This window comes from Eleutherodactylus coqui, chromosome 6 (genome assembly GCF_035609145.1).
Source record: "Eleutherodactylus coqui strain aEleCoq1 chromosome 6, aEleCoq1.hap1, whole genome shotgun sequence".
Lineage (NCBI taxonomy): Eukaryota > Metazoa > Chordata > Amphibia > Anura > Eleutherodactylidae > Eleutherodactylus > Eleutherodactylus coqui.
This window is the reverse complement of record NC_089842.1, coordinates 199,727,935-199,740,365: the sequence shown is the minus strand read 5'-3', so window position 1 is coordinate 199,740,365 and position 12,431 is coordinate 199,727,935.

Genomic DNA, 12,431 nt, shown 5'->3' with positions numbered 1-12,431 from the left:
TAGTAGGGTGGCGGGGGTCCACCATCTATCAGTTGTTTGCTGGGCAGGTGTGCTCATGCTCATGCAGACAGCTCTGCTCCCACTTCAGTGGCCAGACTTGGTATTGCAGGCCAAGTTCCCATTAATTTCAGTCATATTAATCAGTTAACAATCTGCCATCATGTACATTTTCTCAAGTTTCTCCAAAACTACTGTACAGATACATGTGTGACTGCTACTGCCTTATGCTACCCTCAGAGAGAGGGGTGCAAAAAGATAGTAAAAGAGTCACTTTAGTATTGCCAGGGTGAATGTATATCATTGAATAGGCATATGCGTTTTCATCAAAACTGATAGTATAGCATTCATTCTACTTTCATAATCAATTGGCGTAGACAAACTACACACGTCAAAAAATACTGAAATTGAACCCTCAGGGAAGGATAAAGAATTGATTTTCTCCAAAAAGTTCACAGCATCTAGAATAAAAGATCTGGTGCGCTTCACATATGGGCACCAACTTGGTTCAAAAAGATCAATAAATGGCTGCAGACAGATTTTGAACTGGCAACAATATATCTGCTGGGGAATTCTCCAGTCCCTTGGGCTCTTCAGACGGGCATATAGTACTGGTGTAATTGGATTAGTTTGAAGAAGAAAATCCAATAGAAGTGAATGGGACAAGCCTGTAGAAATACAGTATGGCATTCCGAGCACTGACAGGATCGTGCTCTGATGTAAAACAATGAAGAGGCTGCAGAACTCACACAAACACCTTGGCCCCTTCAATCAGCTGATCGTCGAGAGTCCTGAGCGATGGCCTCCACTGATCAGATATGGATAACCTATCCAAAGGCTAGGCCATCAAGTTTATTTATTTTTTTTAATTTATTTTTTCTTTAAGGCTGGCTTCACACGAAGGTACGCACAATTGCATACGCCTCAGCGCAAAGTATTTGCGCACTGATCTAGGCTTTTTTGCATGTATCGTTGTACATTGTACTGAACTTTTTCTGCCCGCAGGGCATGTTCATTTGAGTGCGGAACACAAAGACACACCAACTGAAATGGCCAATTTGATTAATGAGTTCCAGATGTGTTCCAGCTGAATTCCGCAGTGTTTCAGGCACCTCCTTGCATATGTTCTATTTTTTTTGCGGGTCTGAAATGTGCGAACAAACTTAGGCTGGGCTGAAACAAGCATAAGACTACCGTGTATTACACGTGTGATATGCAGTAATTCACAGGCAAAGAAATACATTGCCTTACAGTAGATAAGAATTGCATAATACACGAGCACAAAAAAGAACACAGCATGTTCTATTTTGCCGCGTATTACATGTTTTCTATGGATGGAGTATATATGCGCCACTGTGAAGTGACAGTGTGGGAAGCGGAGGTTTTCCACATACGTGTAAACCCAGCCTGAAGAAATTTGAACAAACCCATTAAAATAAATGGGTTTTATTCTCTGTGTATTGCGTGCACAAATACATCCATGTGAAGCCGGCCTAAGCGTGGCTATCGCTTTCATAGACTCACCTGACTGTGTACTACATGTTCGCTCATACTTTTAAACAGGCCTCATGCATGAATTGCTCCTGCAACGCTGCTGCAGGGTAACGGCTTAAACACATAGATGTGTTTTTGTCCCGTTATGTGGCCAAGATAATCATGACTCCCTAACTGGACAAAACGAAACCATTGATTGCAGTGGCTTTGCTTTCACTAGCGGGATTCTTGCCCATTCATAGTACGGGCGATAGGACCTGCCCTATCTTAGTTTTAACTATATGTGGGAAAGATCGGGCAGCGCCTATCTTCCCACTGTATTTTTAAACTCCTGTGCTATGGCGCGGTGTTTGAACGACCCGAGAAGAAAAAAAAACGTTTATGCGCAACCGACGAGCGTAGTTGCGCATAAGCCCTAAATGTATGGGAAGGTGGAAGAAGGTGCCGGTCGGGTTGTGATCAATATGTGAATTTAGTTTTATGCTTCACATAATCGGTGGAGTTAAATCCGGATAAATGTGTGAGAGGAGAGAACGTCTTTTGTGTGAACTTAGCTAAAATGGAAAATCTACTGCGCATTACTGTCAGCCTAAAGATTAATTTAATGTGGGATTTATCACCCTGGCCATACAACATGAGCGCTTCTTCTACGCTTCTCCCTTCTGCCTGCTATTAACATGTTCCGGCTGCTAAATCAGCAGCAGATGCGGTAGATTTCTAGGGCCTGCGAGCTTCTGATAGAAGACACTGCTGAAGCAGCACATCCGGGTTTGGAAGGAAAGCATTGATCTGTTTAAGGAATGGTTTGTCCCTCTGCCCTCTACTTGAGGCCTGTGGGATATACCTGGATCCAGTTCTGCTGCGCTGGCGAAGTAAATAGCCAGTTGTTGCAGATTTGTTTATTCCATTAATAATGATTCTTTTAGTCTCCTTTTCAGAAATTAACCCATGCTGAGATAGGCAAGTTGTAATGCGTAGTGTCTGGTGGGCAGAGAAGCTGTAGTCATGGTTGCTATGGAAAACATTAGTTTCTTTAAACAAATGTATCACCTGCATTTGGTAAAACCTGATAGTGACACATTTCTAATGCATTATGCATTAGAAATCTAAGCTGTTTTTATTTTCTGACTTGTGTACTTGTTTTTAAATCTATCGTCTCTATGAAACCATTGGATAGTATGTAATGGTACGGCGGTGACAGACACAGCCAGTTTATCAAAAATAAACTTTACTGAACAAAAATATAATTTCTATTATTTCACTCCATAGGAGGGTTTGCATTCTTAAGGCCTCTTTCCCATGGGCGACAGCGATATCGCCGGTGGAAAATTACAGTGATATCACATTGGTATTCTGTATCGCGATTTTGTGTTACTACAAAGTCACGCGTGGTGCTACAAAGTTGTGTGACTTTGCAGCTCTCTTTTGCTGGGATTTTCGGGGGTGGTGGGGCCCTAACTGCATAAAAAACCACAAAACATCATCTAACAGCCCCTATCTGCTCAGCCACATGTCTTCTCTGCAGGCCCTTGGCACTTGTCTTCAGTTTTCAGGCAAGGCTTCCTGGTCAGGGCTCAAACCCCTCCTCCAGGAAGCGCTGCCTCTGATTGGTTCTCGAGCACTGCGCTCAGCCAATCAGAGGCAACACTTCCTGAAGGCAGGGTATTTCAAACCCTGACCAGGAAGTTCTGCCGGAGATGCATAGGAGATGTGCAGCTGAGCCATACCACGCCTCTTAGGTGATGTATTATTTAGTTTTTTTCATGCAGCTATGGTTTATTTTAGGGGAAACAGTATGATTTCCTACTGTAAAAGTTGCATTGCACAAAAACCACATTTTCGTGCAATTCGATGAAACACAAAGGCAGGCTCCATAGGGAAACATAGGTCTACAAAACCTCGCAAATCACGGCAATATTCGCAGTGTAGCATCCTACAAAGCCTCGCTAATGTGAAGGAACCCCTAGGAAAGCATGGGCTGTACATACATGCGATTTGTAGGACTGTCGCATCGCAAGAAAAAAAACAACAAATCGAGCGATTTTGTCGCCTGTGTGAAACTGGCCTACAGGTTGCAACAAAACTTCATTCTTAAAGCGACAGTGACAATATCCCAGTATTTACATCTCTCAATTCCTCAAAGTAGCAGTAATAAGGCACGTGTCAGTTCAGGCCTTCACTAAATATGCTAGACCTAGAGGCTGCAATTCTCAATTACATCGCTCCAGTCCACATACAGGTGGGGAAACGCCACTTTATGGTACTCTCTTTCACTAGCAAGCTATAAGACCAGCTTCCCACAATCTGTGCATACAATACGCAGTGAATAGAACCCATTACATTGGGTTCGTATACATTTTCGTATTTTGTGCGCACATTTTTTTCACTCAAAAATAGATAGAACATGTTCTATCTTTCTACATATTTGTGTACTAAAGTCCCCTTTAAAGTCAATAAGGGGTGTGCAAATGCGCACGCAATTTGCAAGGAGACGCGTGAAACACTGTAATTTAAGCGTTGCGGAATAAGTTGGTGCTATACAAATAAAGATTATTATATTATTATGGTATTATAATTCTGCTGGAAAAAGAACACATTTGGGACGAATTACCCATTTCAATTGGTGCGATTGTTTGTTGCGCGTAAATGTACATGCCCTGGGGCAGAAGTAGTACAGTAAAATATGCTGATGCACGCAAAAAGCCTTGTTTATAGCACAAAAACTTTGCACTAAGGCACGTGCGATTGTGTTCACACCTGTGTGAAGCCCTCCTAAGCATTATGCACAGGAACCTTCGTCTCGAGCAGCTCACAATCTGCAATATCATTTTTTTGTCAGACCTTTAATGGATTATCCACCAGGTCTTGCTGTGCCATAACAGTTAGAACAACCATACCAGATTACGTCATACAACAAATATTACATCACTGGTCATAACCTTTTTGGGGAGTCCCACATTGTCCGTGACCCCCACCCTGGACATCAAATTTACTCCTAACAGTCCCATGGGAACAAAGTACACTCACGATAGTATAATAGTGCTTGGTAAAACCTTTGCCATGGCATGGCTCTCCGTTATCTTCGTCTGCACAGTGGTCGCTATGCAGACCTTTACACAGTCATCAATCTCTGCCTTTTGGTAACAGCAGAGAGTGAGACTTTTTTTCCTGCCACATGCTGCGTGGTCCTCACCCCTGGTGGTCCACGCACCCTTCAAAAGAAATGGCGACGATATCCAGGAATCGTAAACAAGTGTTTTACTGATGAAATAAAGAAAACCTGTTTTATTGCACCTGGATTTCTGCTGCTGTCACTTCATCTGATATTGATATCCAGGAATCGGTAGGGAGAGACACTTCCTCTCCTCCCATGCGCTGAAACATCCTCCTTTCAATGAAACCTTTATATGTGCACAGACCTTTAACATAGGTCTCTGGTTTCTCTCATTATTGGGTCACTGGTTTCTCAGGGCCTCTCCATTTGGAGCCCTTCGCTACTACTAGAATAGGTAATTTTCTGATGGCCCATTCTCTTTAATGTTTTAAAACAAAATATAAAAAGCACATTTAGATACCATCTCCCTGTGATTGGACCAGAGAAAGTGTGATACAGCATGAGAAGTAAGGGCAAGGAAGTCAGGACAGTGAACTACTGTCTGAATACCCAGCTTGCTATATGCCCCCACCCTGAATGTGAAATGCAAACAACAGAGCAACAGAAATATGGGAAAGACCACCTGAAAATGTAGACATGAAATGGGGTGCAAACAGCAGCAAATCAGAGGGTAAGGAGAACCTGGTGTATTTTAGAAAACTTCAAGTACACTTTAAGCATTGCTGTGGGCAGGTATCAGCTGTCTAAGACACTCGCTGCTAATGGAGTAGGCTCAGATCCCAGGCCATGCTAACGCCGCACACATCTGACGTACATGTCACCAAGGAGTTAAACTTTAAGCCACCCTCAGTTGACAGTAAGAAGAGTAAGGGTTCTTTTACATGGGACAATTTGTCAAGGGCAGATGACCGAAATGTCACTCCAGTGATGATCGTCTTCTGCTTTTACTCAGGAACGATCATCGCTGATTGAATGAAGGAGAAATGGGCCGTATTTCATTCCAACCTGCCCACCTCTATTCGCATGAAACAGGTAGTATGCATACATAAACTGAACGACAAGTGAACAAACTATAGTTTGTCATTCAGTCGCTGCATGCATTTACATTAAATGATAATCGTTCAGATTCTTGCTGGATCACGGGAATACAAATGATTATCAGCCCGTGTAAAAGGGCCGTGGGACATTCCTGCAGGAGCTATGCCCAGCCAAACCTAGAACACTGCTGATGGAGTGTGAAGGTGGTTTCAGACGACCATATGTGCAACTATGCTCACCACTACAAACCATAGTTGTGCAAGAACAAGATTTTTTTGTCTTCGCCGGCCATTCAAACTCTGCGCCATAGCGTAGGAGTTTGAAAGAAAAATAGCGGGAATATTAGTCCTGCCCTATCTTTCCTGTATGTAGTTAATTCTACGTTCGGGAATGAAAGGTCAAGTCCTATCTTTTCTTGCTTGTACAATTACGGGCAAGAATCCCGTTAGTGAAAACAAAACCACCAAAATCCATGGAAATCAGTGGTTTTGTTGTGTCCTTTTATGCAGCCGTGATTATCACGGTTGCATAACGGGACTAAAACACGTTCATATATTTACCCCCAAGAGAGGAAAAAAGCAACATCTTTGAGTTATCTAAATATAATACAGCACACAATTTTCTGCAGTGCTTCCAGTATATCAGTTTCTTAAATTACCCTCTAAGGGCTTATTTATAATAAATGAATTTGGTCACATTTGCATTTTCTGCGCACGCATTTCAGTTGTGCAAAAAAAAACCTGCAGCATGTTCTATTTTTATATGTCTTGCACATGAAAATAGCACACATTAAACCATTTAAACCTAATTGCCATTGTAATTAATTGCAATTATTAATTGTGTAAATTACAGGAAAATATGCACACATGTATGCAAAAACAGCATGCAAATGCACGTGTAAACATGCTTAACCAGTGTGAAGCCAGCCTAATATGGTAACCTAGCTTAAACCAATCAATCAAACAGCTAGTTGGTTTAGCGTAGATAAAACTAGAACTCTATTGCACATTGCAGTTCTTTTTCAGAATTCTAAAACTAAATTCAAGCTAAAGTGTTCCTAGAGACAGTACCAGGGAGGGGTGAGCATAACAGTAAATAACTGAGAGGTCCAAAAGCTCGCTATAACATCATGTTGTTTTGTTAGCCATTAAAAGGTATCATATCTACAAGATTACTTGATTTCCCCTACTGAGAACAATCACATTTAGAAGTTCAGAGTTTTGTTTTTAACTGGGGATCATTTTAAAATATATTACAGCTTCGTGTTGTAATATTATATAACCAGAGGTAATGTATTTCAACACTATCTCATGGTGGGATCTTGAAGGTACAAATACACTCCTCTTATAAGACTGAAGATCGGAGAAACTAATTTCTGCCATTTACTCTCTTGCACATTGCAATCAATACTGTTCAGTGTTTACATCATAGGAAAAACCAAAAATGGTAACCCCTACTAACCATCACAAATGTCCTCTGATGCAATGTGTGTAGAGTGTTATCTACTGTTAGAGCAAGTTTAGCTGACTTCAATAGAGAAAAAAAAGTTAAATCTTAATTTTCTTGGACAATAAAGACCATCTGTCACAATACACCAAGCAATAATGCATATCTGATATCAACATAACATCCTGTACAATATATTTAATACTTAATTTTTTTGACCTGAAAAAAAAATGCTGAGAATCTTTAGATAAATCATTAAATGTGATTGACCACTGGAATATAAAAAAATCCCAACTTTCCAGACTAGGGCTCACACTGGTATGTTTGCTAATCTGTGCCCGCTATGTACCCCAGGATGTAGTGGCCACTAATAAATCTTCATTCCTAATGATCAGTGTCAGCTGCACTAACATTCATACACATCCTACAGCAAAAGGCAAATGTTTGAGAGAGACAACTGACGTCTTATTAGAACACCAAAACAGATCCTAATTTGTGTCCTCAAACCTCCGGTCACAGTGATCCTCCTGGGGATATGAACTAAATCATATTAGTTAGTCAATAGCAAGCAAAGGGAAAGAACAGCAATACATTTGTAAACACTAAATGAGGATCCCCCTTTTGCATTGCAATTGGTAAATTGGTCTGCAGGTAAAGCGTGCATTCAATCCGCTGCAGATTTTTCACACTGCAGGTGAATGAGGTCTTGTTGCTGGAGAATTGAACACTTGCTACCAGTTTCCTCCACAGAACACCAAATAATCTTATAGTCGAAAGACCCTATGCAACCAGCTTGCCACAGCGTTCAAATGGCACACACCTACCACATGCATTTCTACCTGGGAGGCTACTCTCTGCTCCTTGCTGAGTCCATGCTCCACTGCTTCTGTCAGCACTATCGCTCCAACACATAGCAGCAGCTAATCAACTTTGGAGAACATGATAACAAACTTTTAACATCCATTATGCCGACCTGACACACATTATCATGCCCAAAGAGATGTTCAGTTGTACCTGGACTGTGCCCTTTCTCCAGACGATAACCTGAGCCCAGGACCCATGGACTTTTGGGCCAGCAGATTGAAACCTTGGAAAAACCCACAACTGTGAAAATCAAGCATAAATCAGGGAGGATTTTAAAACTCTTTTGCCCAATGCCACTGATTAGATCTGCCATTGCTGCTTTCGACTCACTTGTACCACCACCAACACCCCTGCTGTCGATTGACTACTACTAGCAGTCCAGCACACTTGGAGTGCTCACTACTACCTAGCCTACACAGCTACAGATATTCAAGTCCTGTCAATTGTTTAATACTGTGCCACTGCTGATACAGCTATTTCTATCAACCCCCTGTGGTGCTATTACTACAAGGCCTAAACAACCACTGATCAACCAGAAGATCAAAAAAAGCATACATTTTCTTGAACCCTTCCCAAGCCACTGTCTGATGTCTAAAGACATTATGATTTAAGGCTGTACAGCTCCGATGTTGGAAGACGTCCGTCGGGGTTCTCTTACTGTAAATTGCCAGCCTCTCTGCTGTCGGAGCCTATCCAACGTGTCACCTCATGCAGTACTGGCTTTAGCCAGCAGATAGCGCCGTAGTATAATGGCAGAAAAAGAGTAAACCCCCTAGGAAAACCGGGATACAAATTGGAATGGAAAGGGTTAATATACATTTGTAAAAAAAAAATAAGCCATTTCCTCACTATCCAGAACGCCAATACTGTTGCTGCTCCCCAAAATGGTTATTTTTTTTAACCTTTTTTTTTTACTTTCACTAGCGCGTTGTGTTTTTAAACAACCTGCTAGTTACCACTATGTAGCATATCTACCCATAGCCATACATGCTGCTGATACATTGACATTAGCTTTGTTTTAAAACATAGCTCAAAAGTATTTAGATACATTCCTAGGTGACCGAACAGTGTTATATGGGGTGTTTACGGCTCCTAGGCCTCATGCCCAGGGCTGGGTAGTGTTCCACCTGCACATTCTCGCAGCGGAATCAGACCCGGTGTCCCCCAGAGACCCCATGCTCACCTCTCCGGATCCACGGCGAAAGTCTGTGCCAGCGAGCCGGCATGCATGCGCAGTGCAGCGCATGGCGTGCCGGCATTGGGCAGTAATGCAATTTTCCGCAATACTTATGCTGTGCTCACACCGTGGAGTACCGCGGGATGCATGGCTTCCAATAGAAGCTGTCCGCGCGATTTTCCGCGATGAATAGAACATGCTGCAATTCTCCCCCGCGAGTGGAAAATCGCTGTTGATTTCCACTCGTGGACAGGGGAGAATCTGTTAACATGGCATATGTATGGACGGCTATTGCTGTGGGATTCGCGGCGGGTGTCTGACCGCCAATCCCGCAGTGATCCGTGGGCATTCAGCCTTATACAGTGTTATACACCAATTTTAGAGGAACTGGTGAAGTTTGGGTTTGGGCCAAATTTGGCTAACCAGCTCAACTGAACTTTGACGAGTCCACTCATCACTAGTGTTCAGCTAGTCCAATACATCATATGAAAAAAAAGTTAATCAAGTACTGGCATTTACAACAGTATAATATCAAAAACAGATGTGACATGATGCGCGACCCTTCCTTTGTCTTATATTTTACTATATACTTGTCAGGATCAGGGAATGTATACTGTGCCACACACAGATTTGGCTTAGCGCCAAAACCAGAGGTGACACCTGATATACCCCAGTCTTCACTCTTTAACCCCATGGATCGGGACGTGGGATTTGCTGCAGGGTCTTTACTCTGGAAGTGGTTCTAAAGACCTAGTTGAGGCATCTGGGGGTGTGAACAGGAGCGTAAACAGTTAAATCCAGGTCGGGGCAGGCAGGAAAATTTCAGAAAATGGAACAATCCAGAGGGCAGGTCACACAGAATAGATTCAGCAATGTGTATCAGGACACAGACAGCAGACAGAAGTGTAGTCAGAATAACTAGCTGGGGTCAGTAGTCAGGAATAGCCAAAGTCAGGAACCAGAAAATCAGGATACACTAGTTTAGCATCTTAAGCAGGACCAAAAAACAACAAACCCAGGCACCCTCCATAGGGGTAGGGTGGCTGATGTAGCCAAGGGTACCCAATGATTGACAGGCGAGAAATTAGCAAGTTGCATGCTGTTCCTTTGAAATGGCAGCCGCGTGTGCTTGTGAACCCTTTGGGCCGCTGTTCGTGAGCAAAGCAGGGTGTGTGCTAGGAAAAAGAAGAGGACGCGTGCCATTGCCACAAGGACCAGTAATCCGGTGGCTGCATGCAGCTAGGTTTGATGCGTCGGAGTCGCCGCTTCAAACGATTCAAGCGATACTGCACCATCGTCGAGAATCATGAGCGCTACTCTTCACTCCATCTCTGCCGGCGCTCGTCAATCCTACTCTCTATTTCAGACAGCTCTAGCTCCTTCAGCATCACTCCTGCACCAACCCAGCTCAACTCTCATAGTCCACAGCACAAAATTGCTCTTTTTTATCAGAGCATGAACCAATCAGTTAGTATCTAGTGAGCATGCTCAGTTCCATTGTGCCAAATTTATGGCAACATTAACCCATTGAGGTGAATCTCTTACACTGGCACAGTAAGGAAAGAATGCAGATTGAGATACTGTGATGAATGGTGTGGCAATAAGTAGGTGAAGGCAATTGGGTGTGTGCAAGCTAGAACGCTTTACTAGATATACATTATTTACAAATTTCACTCCATTGGAGGGTACTTATTAATGAAAAATGCCCAGTCCCGAAATAACACATGTGCCTAGCACCCAACGACAGGAACAATCTCTCGACTTGGGAGCAGGAGAGCAGCATCTCCAATGTAGGTGTGAAACCACCCTAACTTCATCATATTGTTAATGGACTTGCCCGTTATTATTCATTGAGATTCAATTCCACCCCTTGTGCACTACAGCTTATTTATTTCAATGCACCACAAATAAGGCAAATAAACATGTTTTGTACTCATACACATTATTTACAGATGAACTGTGCCTTGATTTCCTTACATTTTCTTTCAATAACAGCAATAGCCAGATAAAGGAGCAATTCCAACAGTGTTTTGGGGTTTTGTTTTTATGGCGTTTCCTGTACGGTATAAATAACATGACAAATTCATTCACTGGGTCAGTATGATTATGGGGATACCAGATTTATATTAAAAAACATTTGGTACCATATTAGCCAGTAGAATAAACACACATCAGGACTATACGATTCCTGGGCCGGTCACTTGTTCTCCATGTAATGTTATGTATATGATTCTGTGCACAATATGTCCTATATGTCTTTATGTTGGAGAAACAAGAAACAAATTAAACTAAGGAGGATGTCTCCTCACCAACACAAAAAGAGAGACTTATTACCTGTTGCTGGGCAATTTTGTAGCCCAGAACACTATATGGAGCATGTGAAGGTTGATATATTAAAAGGAAACTTTAAAATCCCAAAGAGACAGGAAGATATGGACATTTATAAGAATGTTTGATACTTGGAATTCAGGACTCAGTATTACAAAAGGAAAGACTAGAAGCAATGGATGAAACTGTAAGGGAGGGGACACAAATAAGATATTTAAAAAAAAATTTCTGATAGTGAGGGTGATCAATTTGTGGAGCAGGTTACCACGGGAGGTGGTGAGTTCTTCTTCAATGGAAGTGTTCAAACAAAGGCTGGACAAATATCTGTCTGGGATGAGTTAGTAAATCCCGCACTGAGCAGGGGGTTGGACCCGATGACTCTGGAGATCCCTTCCAACTCTATCATTCATTCTATGATCCTAAAGATTGATGATGGGTTATAACATCTAAGAGATGAGGTCCAGGGATAGTGGGGCACCAGGTCTCTGAACCCACATCAATTTAGAGACCATAAAACTGTCATACTTTTATCTGAACTAATTAAGGATTACCTCTTCAAGCTCATTCTGTTCTATTATTTTTTTTTATTCCAATTAATCACGCTAGGTCTTTGTTCTTTTGTGTGTGTGTATATATATATATATATATATTTATTTATTTATTTCTGAAGATATTTTCTTATACCAGCTTGATGAAGAAACCTAATTAGTTTTGAAAACCTGCTGTAACATCATTTCCTTTTTGTTAGACATTAAAAGGTATATCTACAACCTTATTTTGTTTCTCTTACTGAGAGCAATAACACAAAATTTATAGTTTTACTACTCTTGTGCAATAAAAACACTTTTTAAAAGGAAAATTACAATACAAAGAACTTTTTGATTGCTTTTAATTTTAGATTTTGGGAGGCTGAATGAAAAAAAACAAAACACAAGAATTTTAGCATTGTTTTTGGAAGTTTACTTTGTGGGA